This window comes from Falco punctatus (assembly GCF_963210335.1).
Source record: "Falco punctatus genome assembly, chromosome: 4".
In the NCBI taxonomy this organism is placed as follows: Eukaryota; Metazoa; Chordata; class Aves; order Falconiformes; family Falconidae; genus Falco; species Falco punctatus.
The window spans coordinates 81937936-81950579 of record NC_137583.1 but is presented as its reverse complement, the minus strand read 5'-3'; the positions used below and the strand labels follow the sequence as shown (position 1 = coordinate 81950579).

General features: G+C 40.6%; 1 protein-coding gene across 5 annotated transcripts in view; it reads left to right on the top strand.

Moving 5' to 3' along the window:
- Positions 1 to 797: 797 nt before the first annotated feature.
- Positions 798 to 12644, top strand: part of DGKB (diacylglycerol kinase beta) — a 389225-nt gene continuing 377378 nt past the window's right edge. For 4 of the 5 annotated variants that reach the window (XM_080383931.1, XM_080383932.1, XM_080383928.1 and 1 more), the window contains exon 1: positions 798 to 1651. The gene's annotated coding sequence lies outside the window, so the exon portion shown is untranslated. The remainder of the gene's footprint in view (positions 1652 to 12644) is intronic. The other variant, XM_080383930.1, reaches the window with a different exon arrangement.

Below are 12644 nucleotides of genomic sequence, written 5' to 3'. Positions count from 1 at the left end.
AGACAGGAAGAATGGTTGCAGTTATAAAACAATAATAAAAAACTTGGTAAAATGTTTTGTATTTTCATAGTTCTATGGTTTTATTATTAAATAAGATAATTAGCAGTATGCTGATTTTCATCTAGATTGCCTGAAACACCCTTCAAAGCTGAAGTCTTTTTAGTGCCATATATCAACAAAGTGAATTTAGATATGAGTTAATAGTCATTGTAATTAACCCAGCCATCAGGTTCCCAGCTGATGTTCTGAGGCTAATCTGGGAATGGCATCCAAGACTTGGTGACGATGGAAGTTTGGCAGTGTTTGTACTGCTTAGAATATGCCAGCGTTTCAGAGGAATTTTTTGTTGTTTATTATTATTATTATTTGTCAAGACACATTGCGGTGAAACACACCGGGAACCTGTCGGTGAAAGTTTGATCGGCTCCCGCGTTCCGTGCCCTGCTGGGCGGGAGGCGCTGGCATAAAGACATCATTTTTCATGCCGTTGCTGCCCCGTGTCCTCTTTTTTTCTTTTCCGAGTCAACCTACAAACGCTTGCGGGCCCCAGCTCTGTGTTGCTGCCTGCAGAGAGGCTCCCAAACACGTGCGGGAGGAGAGCGGGGGGAACAGGGCAGCCTCCCCAGCACTAAGGTTCGTGAAGGTCCCTCAGCAGGGACGGACAAATGGAGGCTGGCGCGCCGGGCACGGCCGGCAGCTGCTGAGGCGGCTCCTGCCCGCCGGGGAGCCGGGGGCCGGGCCAGCCTCCCCGGGGGACCGCGGCCACCGCGGAGTGGCGGGGAAGCGGCGACCCGCGGGCCCCGGCAGTGCAGCGCCCGCGCACCTGCGTGGAGCCGCCCCCCGCGGCAGCGCGCTCAGCCTGGGCGGCAGGTACGCGGGGGCGGGCGCCGCGCAGGTGCGCAGGGCGGGCCGCGCACAGCCCCTTCGTGTCCCCCGCGGCTGCGCGGGCGCGGTCGCTGTCACAGCCCCGCTGCCTCGTAGCAGCCGGGAGGGCGGCGGGCAGCGCGGCGCGGCTGGGCGCCGGCGGCGAGGCCGGGTAAACTTTGGGTAAGTGTTGCGCGGATGCGAGGGCAGCGCCTCTCGGCGTCGGGGCTGGGAGGAGAAGGGGGTGTTGGCGCACCGCCGCCCAGCGCGGAGCGGGCGCGGGGCTGCGGAGTCGCCGGGCGGCGCCCGGGGGATGCTGGCGCCGGACAACAGGTACCGCAGCTGCGCGGGGGGGCGGGAGGGGTTGCGTGCGGGCGTGTGTGTGTGAAAGAGAGAGGGAGGGGGAGGGAGGGGAGGGAATACGTGTGTGTGTGTGTGTGTCGCCTGTCCCCTCCCCCCTGCCGCCCGGCCAGAAAGGGGGTGGGAGATGCGCTGGCGCACAGCCGCTTAAAACCGCGCGGCCCGGCGGTGGCTGCCCGTTCCCGGAGCAGCGTGGCTGCCAGACTCCGCGCTGCGCCGCGCCGGGCAACGGGGAGCGGGCGGCGGTGGCCCCGCGGGGCCGGGCGCGCTGGCCTGCGGCAGCCGGCGGCGGGGCGGGGGGCGCTGCCGGCGGAGGCGCCGGCGCTGGCGGTCGCCCGGCTGGATGGCCGGTTCCCGCGGCTGCCCTGCGCGACGGGCTCTCTCGCATCCCAGGGCCGAGCGTCGCCTCCTCCCGCATCGCACTGCAGTAAGTTCGCGAGTCGCTGGGCAGCTGAACTGGTTGCAATCGGGAAGCTGGCTGGGGGCGGGGGCGGCGTGTGTGTTGGCGTAGCGGAGGGGCTAGGCGGAAAGTTGTAGCTAACCGTGCCGTGTTGGATCTGTCACGACTCGCGGGTCTGGTTTTTAGTTAATTTGCCTCATTGACTCACATCGCGTTGCTCAACCCCCGTCAATGCCCTGGTGCTGCCCGGGCTTCGCGGACCGCGGGGTTCCGAACGCCGAACTGCCGGAACGTGCAGTGCTGGTGTAGGGAACAAAAGATGCAGCTGGAAACTTGGGCTTGAAAGGCTGGTCTGCTGAAACTTTGTTGCCGTGTCAGATTGTCCAAGGTTTTTTTTTTTTTTAGGGAAGAATTACAAATTGTGTACTAACTGGCAAAACTTTTGGATGTCTGAAGTCAATTTAGATACAGCTTAGTCTTGTTTTGTGTGGTCCAGTGTTGTTCTGCTCTGTTTTGTTAAAGAGCTTTATTTGTTGGGCATGCATGTAATTACATTTTTCACTGTAAGTATCCTGTTTTTGAAATGGATGAAAGGTTTTCTTAGAAGGCTATTGTATCATAAATATATCCATATCCCCTCCCCGCTAAACAAACAGGTTATATACTCATCAGTTAATTTTTCCTGTTTGACTGGTTTTCTACAAATATAGTGAGAACTGTATTCACTTTCAAAAGCAATTTTATTTGATTGACATAACTTTAGAAAGCGGATGGAATAAGCTTATAAAATCTACATCATAAAATTAAAAAAGGCAATGCAACAGGATGGAGAAAACCAGTACTTCTTGCAGGAGAAATAGTCTTTTAAAAGCCACTAAACATTTCTTCCACTCCAGTTTAGGTCAGATGACCAAATGTAGCAAGGTAATAGTTTTTATTCTTTGCACTTGAATGATATAATACTTCTATGTATATTAAATAGTCATTATAAGTCCGAAAAAAATCTATGCCAAGAACCTAATATGCTTTCGCAAATGACTGGACTTGTGCTATGCTTTATGGATAAAATGACAGGAAATTTCTTTGCTTCTTCCCAAAGTGATAATCCAGTGTTGCTCAGAGCCTGAGGTGCCGGTCTGGTATAGCAAGCAGCGAGAAACGTGGGGCATCACAGAGCAGTGCTTTCCTCCCGGGGCTTATGTCATCCCTGGTTCATTTGTCAAGGTGGAAGGACTTTGTTGTTTGTCATGGCAGGGAAGGCCTGCAACAATTACTCAACGGTCTGAAATATGTGTCGAGTGAGAGATTTTATGCTATGGATTTGAAATATTTGGGGCCTGTTTCTGTTCATCTAGTTTAGGTGCCTGCAAACAGCTGAACTTGCTGCTGTTAAGCAGGTTTAGGAAAAAATACACTTTCCTATGTTTGTTTAGGAAGAAGAAATGTATCTGAACTGTTACAAACTGAAACTGTCTTTTGTAAACACCTATAGGTGTCTCAAACATTCGAAGAACGGTGTTCCATAGCAATGCATAAATGAACCAATAAGTTATTTTTTAAGAGTTTATGCAGTTTGAGTGTAATGAAGTTAATACCTGTTTTGAAGAGCACTAGACATCGGGTTTTTATTTATAAGGAGATTCTGCACCATTTCTGCTCTGGAACTGTGTCATTCATGTGACACTTTATGGGGCAGGTCTACGTACCTCTTCTCATTGGAATGAGATCACTGGAACAGGAATGAAGATAATGATAAAAGGGTTGTAGGAAACCTGCTAGAGCAGCATTTTGATACAGCAGAGTGTATACAGGAGTAGAGATAGTAATAGGTCAGCACTGGAAAACTTCAAAGTCAGCTGGCTGGATAGCTGGACTGGACTTCTTTTGCTTTGTGCTTGTATGACAGTAGCACTGAGTTCTTGTGAATGGCATCTATAGAAGGAAAGTAAATGGGTTAAATTTATGCTTCATAATTAAGGTAATAAGTATTAACAGCATGTATCATAGAATCACAGAATATGTCAAATTGGAAATGATCCATAAGCAACTCCCTGCTCTTTACAGGACTGCCTAAAACTGAACTGTATGACTTACAGTGTCTTCTGGACGCTCCTTGAACATAGGTGACATATGATGTTTCATTCTCTTTGAATTTGTATGGCCTTTATTAGATCATTAATGTAAGCCTTCTGAACACAATTTTAACAAGTCTTTTGAAAGCCTTGGTTATTTCTGATATTTCTTTCCTTAAAGGTAACTTTGTTGCAAAACGCACTTTATGTGATGATACCTGTATTCATAGTGTACCCTCTCATCTTTTGTCATGGTGAGAGTTGTGGACCATTGTGAAACGTTCCCATCTGTGTGTCTAGAGTTATGAATGAGTGACAACATTCAGAAGGGAGGGGGCTACAGAAAGAATAGGTCTTGTTTTGTGGTTTGGTGTGCAGTAGGAAAAGCGTTTAAGCCAGTCTTTTAACTGCAGAAAAGGGGAAGGTACTTGGGAAAGCCATCTAAGTTTATTTTAAAGTTATGGTGTGAAATCTGGGAGATATCAACAGAATGCAATGCTATTGAAGAACAGGATGCTGACCTCTTAAAAGCATTAGTTTTGGATTCTAGCTCCCTGCTGCTTGTTGCTGTCAAGTAAAGTTTGGAACCAACTTGAGGAGTTGCCAGTTGAACTTTGCATTACTGTCTCAAGCAAAAAAATAAATCAATAAAATGTACCAGGCCTTGCTTTGAGTATCAATCACAATTTTATTATTTTTTTTATACCTGCACAGAATGAGTTCTAAGTCTTATTCTGTACGAATTATAACATTTCACAGCCAGTTTAATCGATAGGAGATGGTGTAAAAGGTTAAAAAAAATTCTTTCTGTGAAAAGAATTGCACATAAAGGATCTGTTGACTTTCAGTTTTGAGTTTCTTCAGTCAAAAAGCTCTTGTCCATTGTTTCCTGTGGTACTTACAAAACAATTAGTAACAGTAATAGTGGACTTAGGACAATTACTTGTCCATAATTGTAGTTTATAATAACAGTATTTTATTAATTATTTTCTTTTTGTGAACTAGTTTTATAGCTGAACCAGCAAATTAACAGTACTGGAGGAAAGCTTAAGAAGTGACATGTTGGGCCTTACTGAAAAGAGTTAGATGTTTGTAGTTATTTTTAATACCTTTTCTACAAGAGTGGAAAAAGTTGTAAATTTGGCCTTTGAAACTGATATAATCAGTTTGTCAACCTGACCTAATTTTCATTACACTAGTGATGCTCTTACTATGGATAGAAATGATCTGATGCAGGCAAGGTATTTAGGCCAATTCAAAAACTTGAGGAGTAATTTTTTATTTATTTATTTGAAATAAAGATGAGTAACTGTCCCCAAACACCCAGTAAAACAAATTTATGCAATGTAGAACACATTTTCATTTTTTAATTGTTTGTGAAGAAAATAGAAGATTTCTCTGAATAATGTTTGCAGCAGTTTAGCCCTGAGGGGATATAGTCTGGTTTAGTTAGTTTGCCACAAGTTTAAAAGCTTAACAAATGTAAGTATTTGGAGGCTGTTTAATTATTTCTTCCCTAGCCCCTTAATACTAGTTTGGAATGTAAATGTACAACTTTGATACTATTGTGCTGCCCTAAACTCTTAAAAAAAAACCAACACAACCCCCCCCAGCAAAACCCCAAAACACACGCAAACTTTCAAACACATTTGTCAGTTCAATGTTACTAATTAGACTTCCAGTTGTGGGGACAGATTAACATTTTATTTTTAGATAGTTAGTTATTTATTGTGATAAACCATGAATAAAATAATCTCTAGATACTTCTTTATTTTTTATTAAGGATTGTAATTTTCAGGAATGGACCTTTTATGTATGCTGGCAGAATTCTTCAGTTCATGCAAATGCCATGAATTATTTAATATTTTAGTTTTATTTTCAGCCACATTTTGATTACTTGGTTTGAAATTGTGAATTTTTTCCATTAGACATTCAATAGGATGCCTAGTGCTTAGTATTAGTAAGTAGCAGCTCAGTCTCTAGTCCTTATAGTAGGAACAATCCCAACAGATACATAATGCATTTTTCACAAAAGTTTATGTTGCACCACGTGCAGCAAACTCTGTGAGCCTTCTGCTGTGAAGTGGTGCTTCACTTCCCCTTTGGACTGTCTTGCGGGACACTATGAAGCATTCCAGTGTAGTGGTGATTTAGTCAGGGAACGTGGAGAACTCACATGGATGATGGGAACTTGATCCTCTTTTCCTTTGTCTTCATATTGCGCAAAGGAAAAGCAAATAGTCAAATTTGTCCTCTTTGCTCTAAATTTGTCTCCAGGTGTACTCTTCCGATGTTTACACTGGTTCAAGTTTGGAAATTATCTGAAATCAATCTGGAACACTGCTGAAGTATATGTGGCTTTTTTGTGCCGTTATATATTTGTATGTTAATTGTCCTAGATATTTGACAAGCTAAATTTCAATAAAAGAGAGAAATAGGAAACAGTAAGGCAGCTGTATCAGCCCAGGAAAGAATTGCAGATGATGTGAAATCAGCAGGCTTTCCTGTCTTGTCTTCTGGGAGGAAAAGATGTGGCATCTTGTAAATCTAGTCTATAGAGGCTATGGCCCAGATATAAGTGGTATGAACCACTGCATCACAAGACTCAAGAGTCTGCAGCTTTTTTCCTCTGGCATCTTTTGCCTCTTTAATTGTGGGTTTTTTGATGTTTCCTGCATGAATGGTTGCATTCATCAACTGAATGGGAGGTAATATTAGGCCAGAAATATGTTTCTAAGAAGCGAGGAAGGGGAAAAAAAAAAGACATAGCAGAATTAATAGCCAAAAAATGATACTGAAGTAGATGAAAATGGACAAATAAGGAATAAATATTAGGCATGAAAAAGGGAATTTAATGGTTACTGTTTTTCTTTTTTTATTATTTTTTTTTCAAGTTTAGTCTTCAAAGAAAATATTTTCCTAAAATTTAAAAGAACCTAAGATAGTGAATTATATGAAAAGATTTTAGAGTTAGAAATGTAAAACTTGGATTAATCTCTTCTACATATCAAGGATGCTGTTTCCTCCTAGAATTTTTTACTCAAAATTTTTACTTTGGCTATTTCTTCATATTTTGATAATTCGGTTGTCGTTTAGAGTTCAACATTTTGATAATGTTAAAAATATACATAAATGGGACTAATCCTCCCTATGTTCAGTATCTAAACACCATCTGGTTACCTTCTGTCTCTCCTGTTATTGCTAATGGAAAGACAAAAGCACCTGCTGAGGAAAATTTTAATTTTGAGATGTGCATCCTATATAGGTCAGTTGAAGTACATTCTTGATATATTTGGGTCTCTTAATTCATTGTAAAGGGTGCCTGGCTGGGATGACTCTTTCACAGTTTAAGGCCTAATTTTAAGGCATCCGGCTTTGGGTGAGATTAATTGTACCCTTAGGGTATTTTATCAACCAGTAGGATAAGTGTAAGGGAGAACTGAACTCCTAAGAATGTGTAACATCTTCTCCATGCATTACTGAAAATAAAGTAAAATAGCCTTTAAAAAAAGTAGTTCCTTAGAATGGGCCAAGTACCAGAAGTTAAATATCAAAGGGCCTATTTTTAAGTATATCTAAATAAACAAGTACTTTGGAGTATTTCCATTTTTCTTCATGTCCTAAAAAATGGCTATGATACACTTTTATCAAAAGCCTCTGTCTTAACTCCTTAGTGATAAAAAATAGTCCAGTAACACTTCTAAAATGGAAAATAAAATTATATCATTCTCCAAAAATTCTGGTTTAACTTTGAAATTGTGAAGTCTTGCTTAAGCATGTAATTTTACTTTGTTCTACGTGTCACGTGTGTTGAAAAACTACTATGTATATGACTACGTTTGTCTTCATATGCTGTTGGAAATCTAAAATTGTGTTGTACTTCAATGACTTTTGCTCAGGAGAGGCAGTGGGTCATTTTGGCTTTTTTTACTTTAAAAGTGCTCATGAAAATGTTTGTGTTGCAACAGTCTTACAAATTCTGGGTCAAAGATTCAGTCTAAACTATGTAATCTCTTATATAACAGAAAGATAAAACTTTGGATTGCCTTTGTTAGGCTTAGCGCTGTTGACACAACTGTTTCTTCATGAAAATAGAATAGATGGAGGAATCCTGGGGAAACCTCCCAGCTTTGAAGATTAGGTGTTGTTAATCACAGTAGATTACTCTGATAAGAATATTAAGGTACTCCCTCTTTAATTTTAAAATGCCAAGTGGTTATTTTATGTTCTTTACATAGTAAAATGCCGTATTCAGTTACGTAAGTTTTTGCCTTTGTGACTTCAAAATAATGACTCATAGAAAAGCTTTATATTCTGTCAAAGGCTCTTTTCTATAAATAATTTTGATGTCTAGAAACTATAAAACCAGCTTGTGAAGTTACTTGTATGAGTGATCAAGATTATTTTTCTACCCTGTATATTTCTACCCTGGTTTTATAGCTGATTCTGCTTTTAAGTTTTTAGTTATTGGGAGCTCTTTTTTTCTGGGAGTGCACCAGTTTGGTGATTTTTACATGTCTCTGTTGGTGTTGAGAAAAATAATCTTGATGGATGATCCAGTACTTGTATCTCTATGAACTCTCTAGTTGAATCTCTAATGAGCAAGAGGAGATTCAAGTCTCTAGTAAGGATTTCTGTGTGTTCTTATTCAGGTCTGATGAGCTGGAGGTCAGGGAAGATCACAATGACAGAAGGATTTGTAGAACTGCACAGCTACACTTTTCCAAATAAAAACAACATATTCAGTCATATTTCAGTGCAGTTGAACGGAAACTAATAAGAATATATGAGCCATATAAAACATCTTATGCTTTGGAAGAGCTCTCCTTGAGGGTTTGGGCCATACTCCCTCTGACCTTATTTCAGTTCAGGGCACATTCCTGATCAACTCTGGTCACTCAGTGAAGCTTTTTCATCTAAGATCATACATAAGCAACTCTAAAAATGCTCTCCAGGTAAAGGAAGAAATGACCTTTCACCCTTTCAGTATCCTAACACAATGCCATATTAAGGCGGTGAAATCTGCATGATTAGTCCAGGACGCTAACTAAAAGGATGACCACTGCTGTAGGGGTGGAGTAATGCTTTTCACCATCTAGACACCTTGAAAACTGTAATTCATCCTTAATTCATCTACCATCTTAAGATAAAATTAAATAAAAATTTTATTTGCAAACCCCAAAGTAAACTACCATGAAGCGTGATTTATAATGACAGCAGATACAGAACTGAAAGGCATTCTTGCTTTGTTTACTTGTACTAAAATCAGATCAAAGTCTTCTATGTATCCTGACAAGGTGCAACTCCTTAGATTTGCTGTGAGGACAAGGTCTGGTTCATCGTGCATTATTTACGTTCTTGGCCAGCTTTCACTGGAGAGTGTCACAAGCAGGAAAAGTTTGCCAATTCTTGTACATATTTCTTGGCATGTTCTACAGTTTTCATTCAGATTCAAATGCTTCATCCCTTCCCCTTAGAGATCTTTAATTTATTCAGGAAAAGTTTCAGCACTCCTCCCCTTGTCTTGTTTACTGCTCTCATTCTTTAGAAATGCAAATATGTATTTGGCAGAGCAGGTGCCATCTCTTATAAGCTATGAGCAAATTATTAACCCCTGAAGGACTAAAATGCTGTCCCTGTCCAGGGAAGTTGGTATGTGTATCCCGATATGAAGATCGTCTGTACTTGCTGAACCTTGTGTTTTCATATCAACATGTACATTGCTAACCACACTTAGATACTAACATGAGTATGAATCACGCATGTAACTCATTATTGCATTTTGATAGCAAAATGATTTTCATCCTGTTTAGACTGAATGAGTCTCAATTCTGTGAGGGATGTGTTGACAGATATAGAGGTATATAGAACCTCTATAAATAAAACCTGTATGTTTACTTTCTTTATGGAACCTACACAACCCCAACACCGAAAACTGGTACCTGCTACATCCATGTGAATGTTTTGGGGATGTTGGGGTTTAAACACAGCTGGTAACGAAGTACCACACAGCTGCTAACTCACTCCCCCCTCACCCAGAGGGATAGGGAGAAGAATCAGAAAGGAATGTAAAACTCAAGGGTTGAGAGAAGAGCAATTTAGTAAGTAAAACAAAAGCTGCACACACAAGCAAGGCAAACCAAGGAATTCCTTCCCCACTTCCCATGGGCAGGCAGGTTCAGCCATCCCCAGGAAAGCTGGGCTCTGTCACACGTAATGGTTACTTGGGAAGACAAATGCCATAATGCCGGATGCCCCCTACACCCCCTGCTTCTTGCCTCAGCTTATATATACTCAGCATGATGTCCCATGGTATGGATTATCCCTTTGGCTAGTTTGGGCCAGCTGTCCTGGCTGTGTCCCCTCCCAATCTCCTGTGCCCCCAACCCCCCTGCCCCGAGCCCTTTCGATGGCAAGGCCCAAGGAACTGAAAACTCCCTGACTTAGTATAAACATCACCCAGCAGTGACCAAGAACAACGATGTGCTGTCAACATTTTTCTCACACCAAATCCAAAACACAGCACTGCACCAGCTGCTAAGAAGAAAATTAGCACTATCCCCGGACAGAGGATATGCAAGTAATGTTAAGGCTGTTGAAAAAGAAGTTCCTTGTGCAAAGCACAAAGTTTGTAGACACTTTAAACTGTTAAAAAATCAAGCACCTGAAGACAGAACAGCTGTGGTGATGATTTTTAACCTGTGGGTGTTGTAGAAAGGAAGATAATACTTGTCTTCAACAATGTTGTCATTATTTCTGCAGATTTAACCCAAATTAGTTCACTGAGTATTTCTTTCTTTCAATAACCTAATGGAATTGAAGAACAGAAGGGAAAGAAAGACAGTTGATGACGGCGCATCCTTTCTGGTTTAGGACTTTAAATGCCCCATAATACCCTTAAATACCTTAAAATGGAGGTAAGCAGCATGATGTGAAGGCCCTAAATGTTAAGTTTTTCATGGAGAAGAATCATATGTATAGTAGATGGGTTCTTCTGAAGAATTGATAATGAAGTTTACATTCCTCAACATAGTTGCAGTGGGATTCTGTAGATCACTGCAAGCACAATTAGAACTTAAAGGGCTATCTTCCATTAGTTATTATCTAGTTATTTTTGAAAATTATACATATTGCCAGTAAAACCTTTTGTTTGCCCAAATATTTATGGCAAGTATGTACCATATATGTAGGAAGTGAACACACACAACAGTGTGACAAACGTCGTAGCTTTTACTTTTTTTCAGAGAAAAATAATTACTGTTAACTGGTTTGTCTGGACTTCTTGTTTTTGTGGGGTCTTATTCTGCACATAGTCCTTAAAGTGCTCTGTGGCTTATTCATATCAGGACAAGGCACTATTAGCAACGCAGGTGAATGGGATCATTCTTCATCCTTCTTCTTAGAAGCATAAGGATAGCTTTACTGGACCAGACTAGGAGGCTGTCTGGACTAGTATGCTGTCTCCTAACAGTGATTATGATATGAAGAATGTAAGAATAGGCTGAGCATCCCCAGAGCATTCCTTCAGGCTACGACACTCTATACACTTTAATTATTTCACAGATTTAAGCAGAAAGATTTCAGAAGGATTCTAGTGTACTCATTTGTTCTTTATGAGCAGGTCGCTTCATCTTTTTTGTCCTTCCCTTTTTCCAGTTCTACTCTAATCGATATCAAAATCGAGAAACTCTGTATGTTAGTCAAAATGCACGTGTGTCAGGGATCTCTATGATGGAATATTTTTTTTTTTATTCTCTATTATTTGTTTGAATGCTGTTGAGCACTGATCTGATGTTTTCTGGTTTTAATTCCAAAATTTAATTTCTGAGTGATAAGTCATCAATGAGGAGCTCACTGTTCATCACTTTGTGTAGCACTAGGTGGTGGGTTTTTTTCTTTCCTATGTGCATTACTTTATATTCATCAAAGCTGAAGCATATGAGACTATTCCAGCGGGAAGTGTAGGGTAGCATTAACAAGCAAGAGAAAGGAGAATCAGGCTATTAGGTGATTTAGTACTGATATTATATCTGAATTCTGTTTCAATTCTTTAAATCTTTTCCTGTACCTAGCTTTAAAAACATTCTGGTATCAGCATGGTTTCATTTGTATGGGTATAACAACAAGTAGAAGAATGATTTAATCATCCATTGGAAATAGGTTGGGTTTAGTTGTGATTAAAACACACAGTGAACTTAAAATCATTTAAAAGCTAAAATTCGTAACAGTAAAATGAATCATACCTCTTGTGTAAACTTACTCGTTTAAAGAATTATTAGAAATAAAAATGTTTTAAAAATTCTTTTGAAATGTTGGGGTTTTTTTTGGTTTTCTGTGTTTGCTAGTTTTCTAACCATGATCTAATACAAAATATTCTGCTGCCTAATACATAAAGACTTGGATTTGGTCCATTTAGAACATGAATGTGCATATATAAGTATGCATACATTCTATATAAACTTATATTGACTATGTGCTGAACGTGCCAGCAAATATTCATTGTATATTGTAAAAATTATTAAATTTATAGCTGTCAGAGTTGGCTATTACAGTTTAGTTACTTACAGGAATTGAGATTTTGAGGTGGTAGATATAGGAAACAGTTCCTAGTCCAGTGGCTAACCCTAACTGGGATCACATTAGCTCTGGATAAAGTCAAAACCTGACAGAAATGTTTTTATCTAGAGCAGATGTCCAACAGAAGCAAGGTTGGTAACTGGTGCTACGTATGTGTGCGTGCTATTACTAAGTAACTAACTGTGTATTACAATATTATTAAAAAAAAAATCAGAATCACCATATTCATCCTCTTTTAATTGACTAAGATAGCAATGGGAACATGGAGCTGGAATGGATCACGTGGACCATTGCATCTAGTCATTTACAGCCTCAGGAAACATGTCGTAGATGCTTCATTCACATGGGGCTCAATGAGCATCAATTTTGCA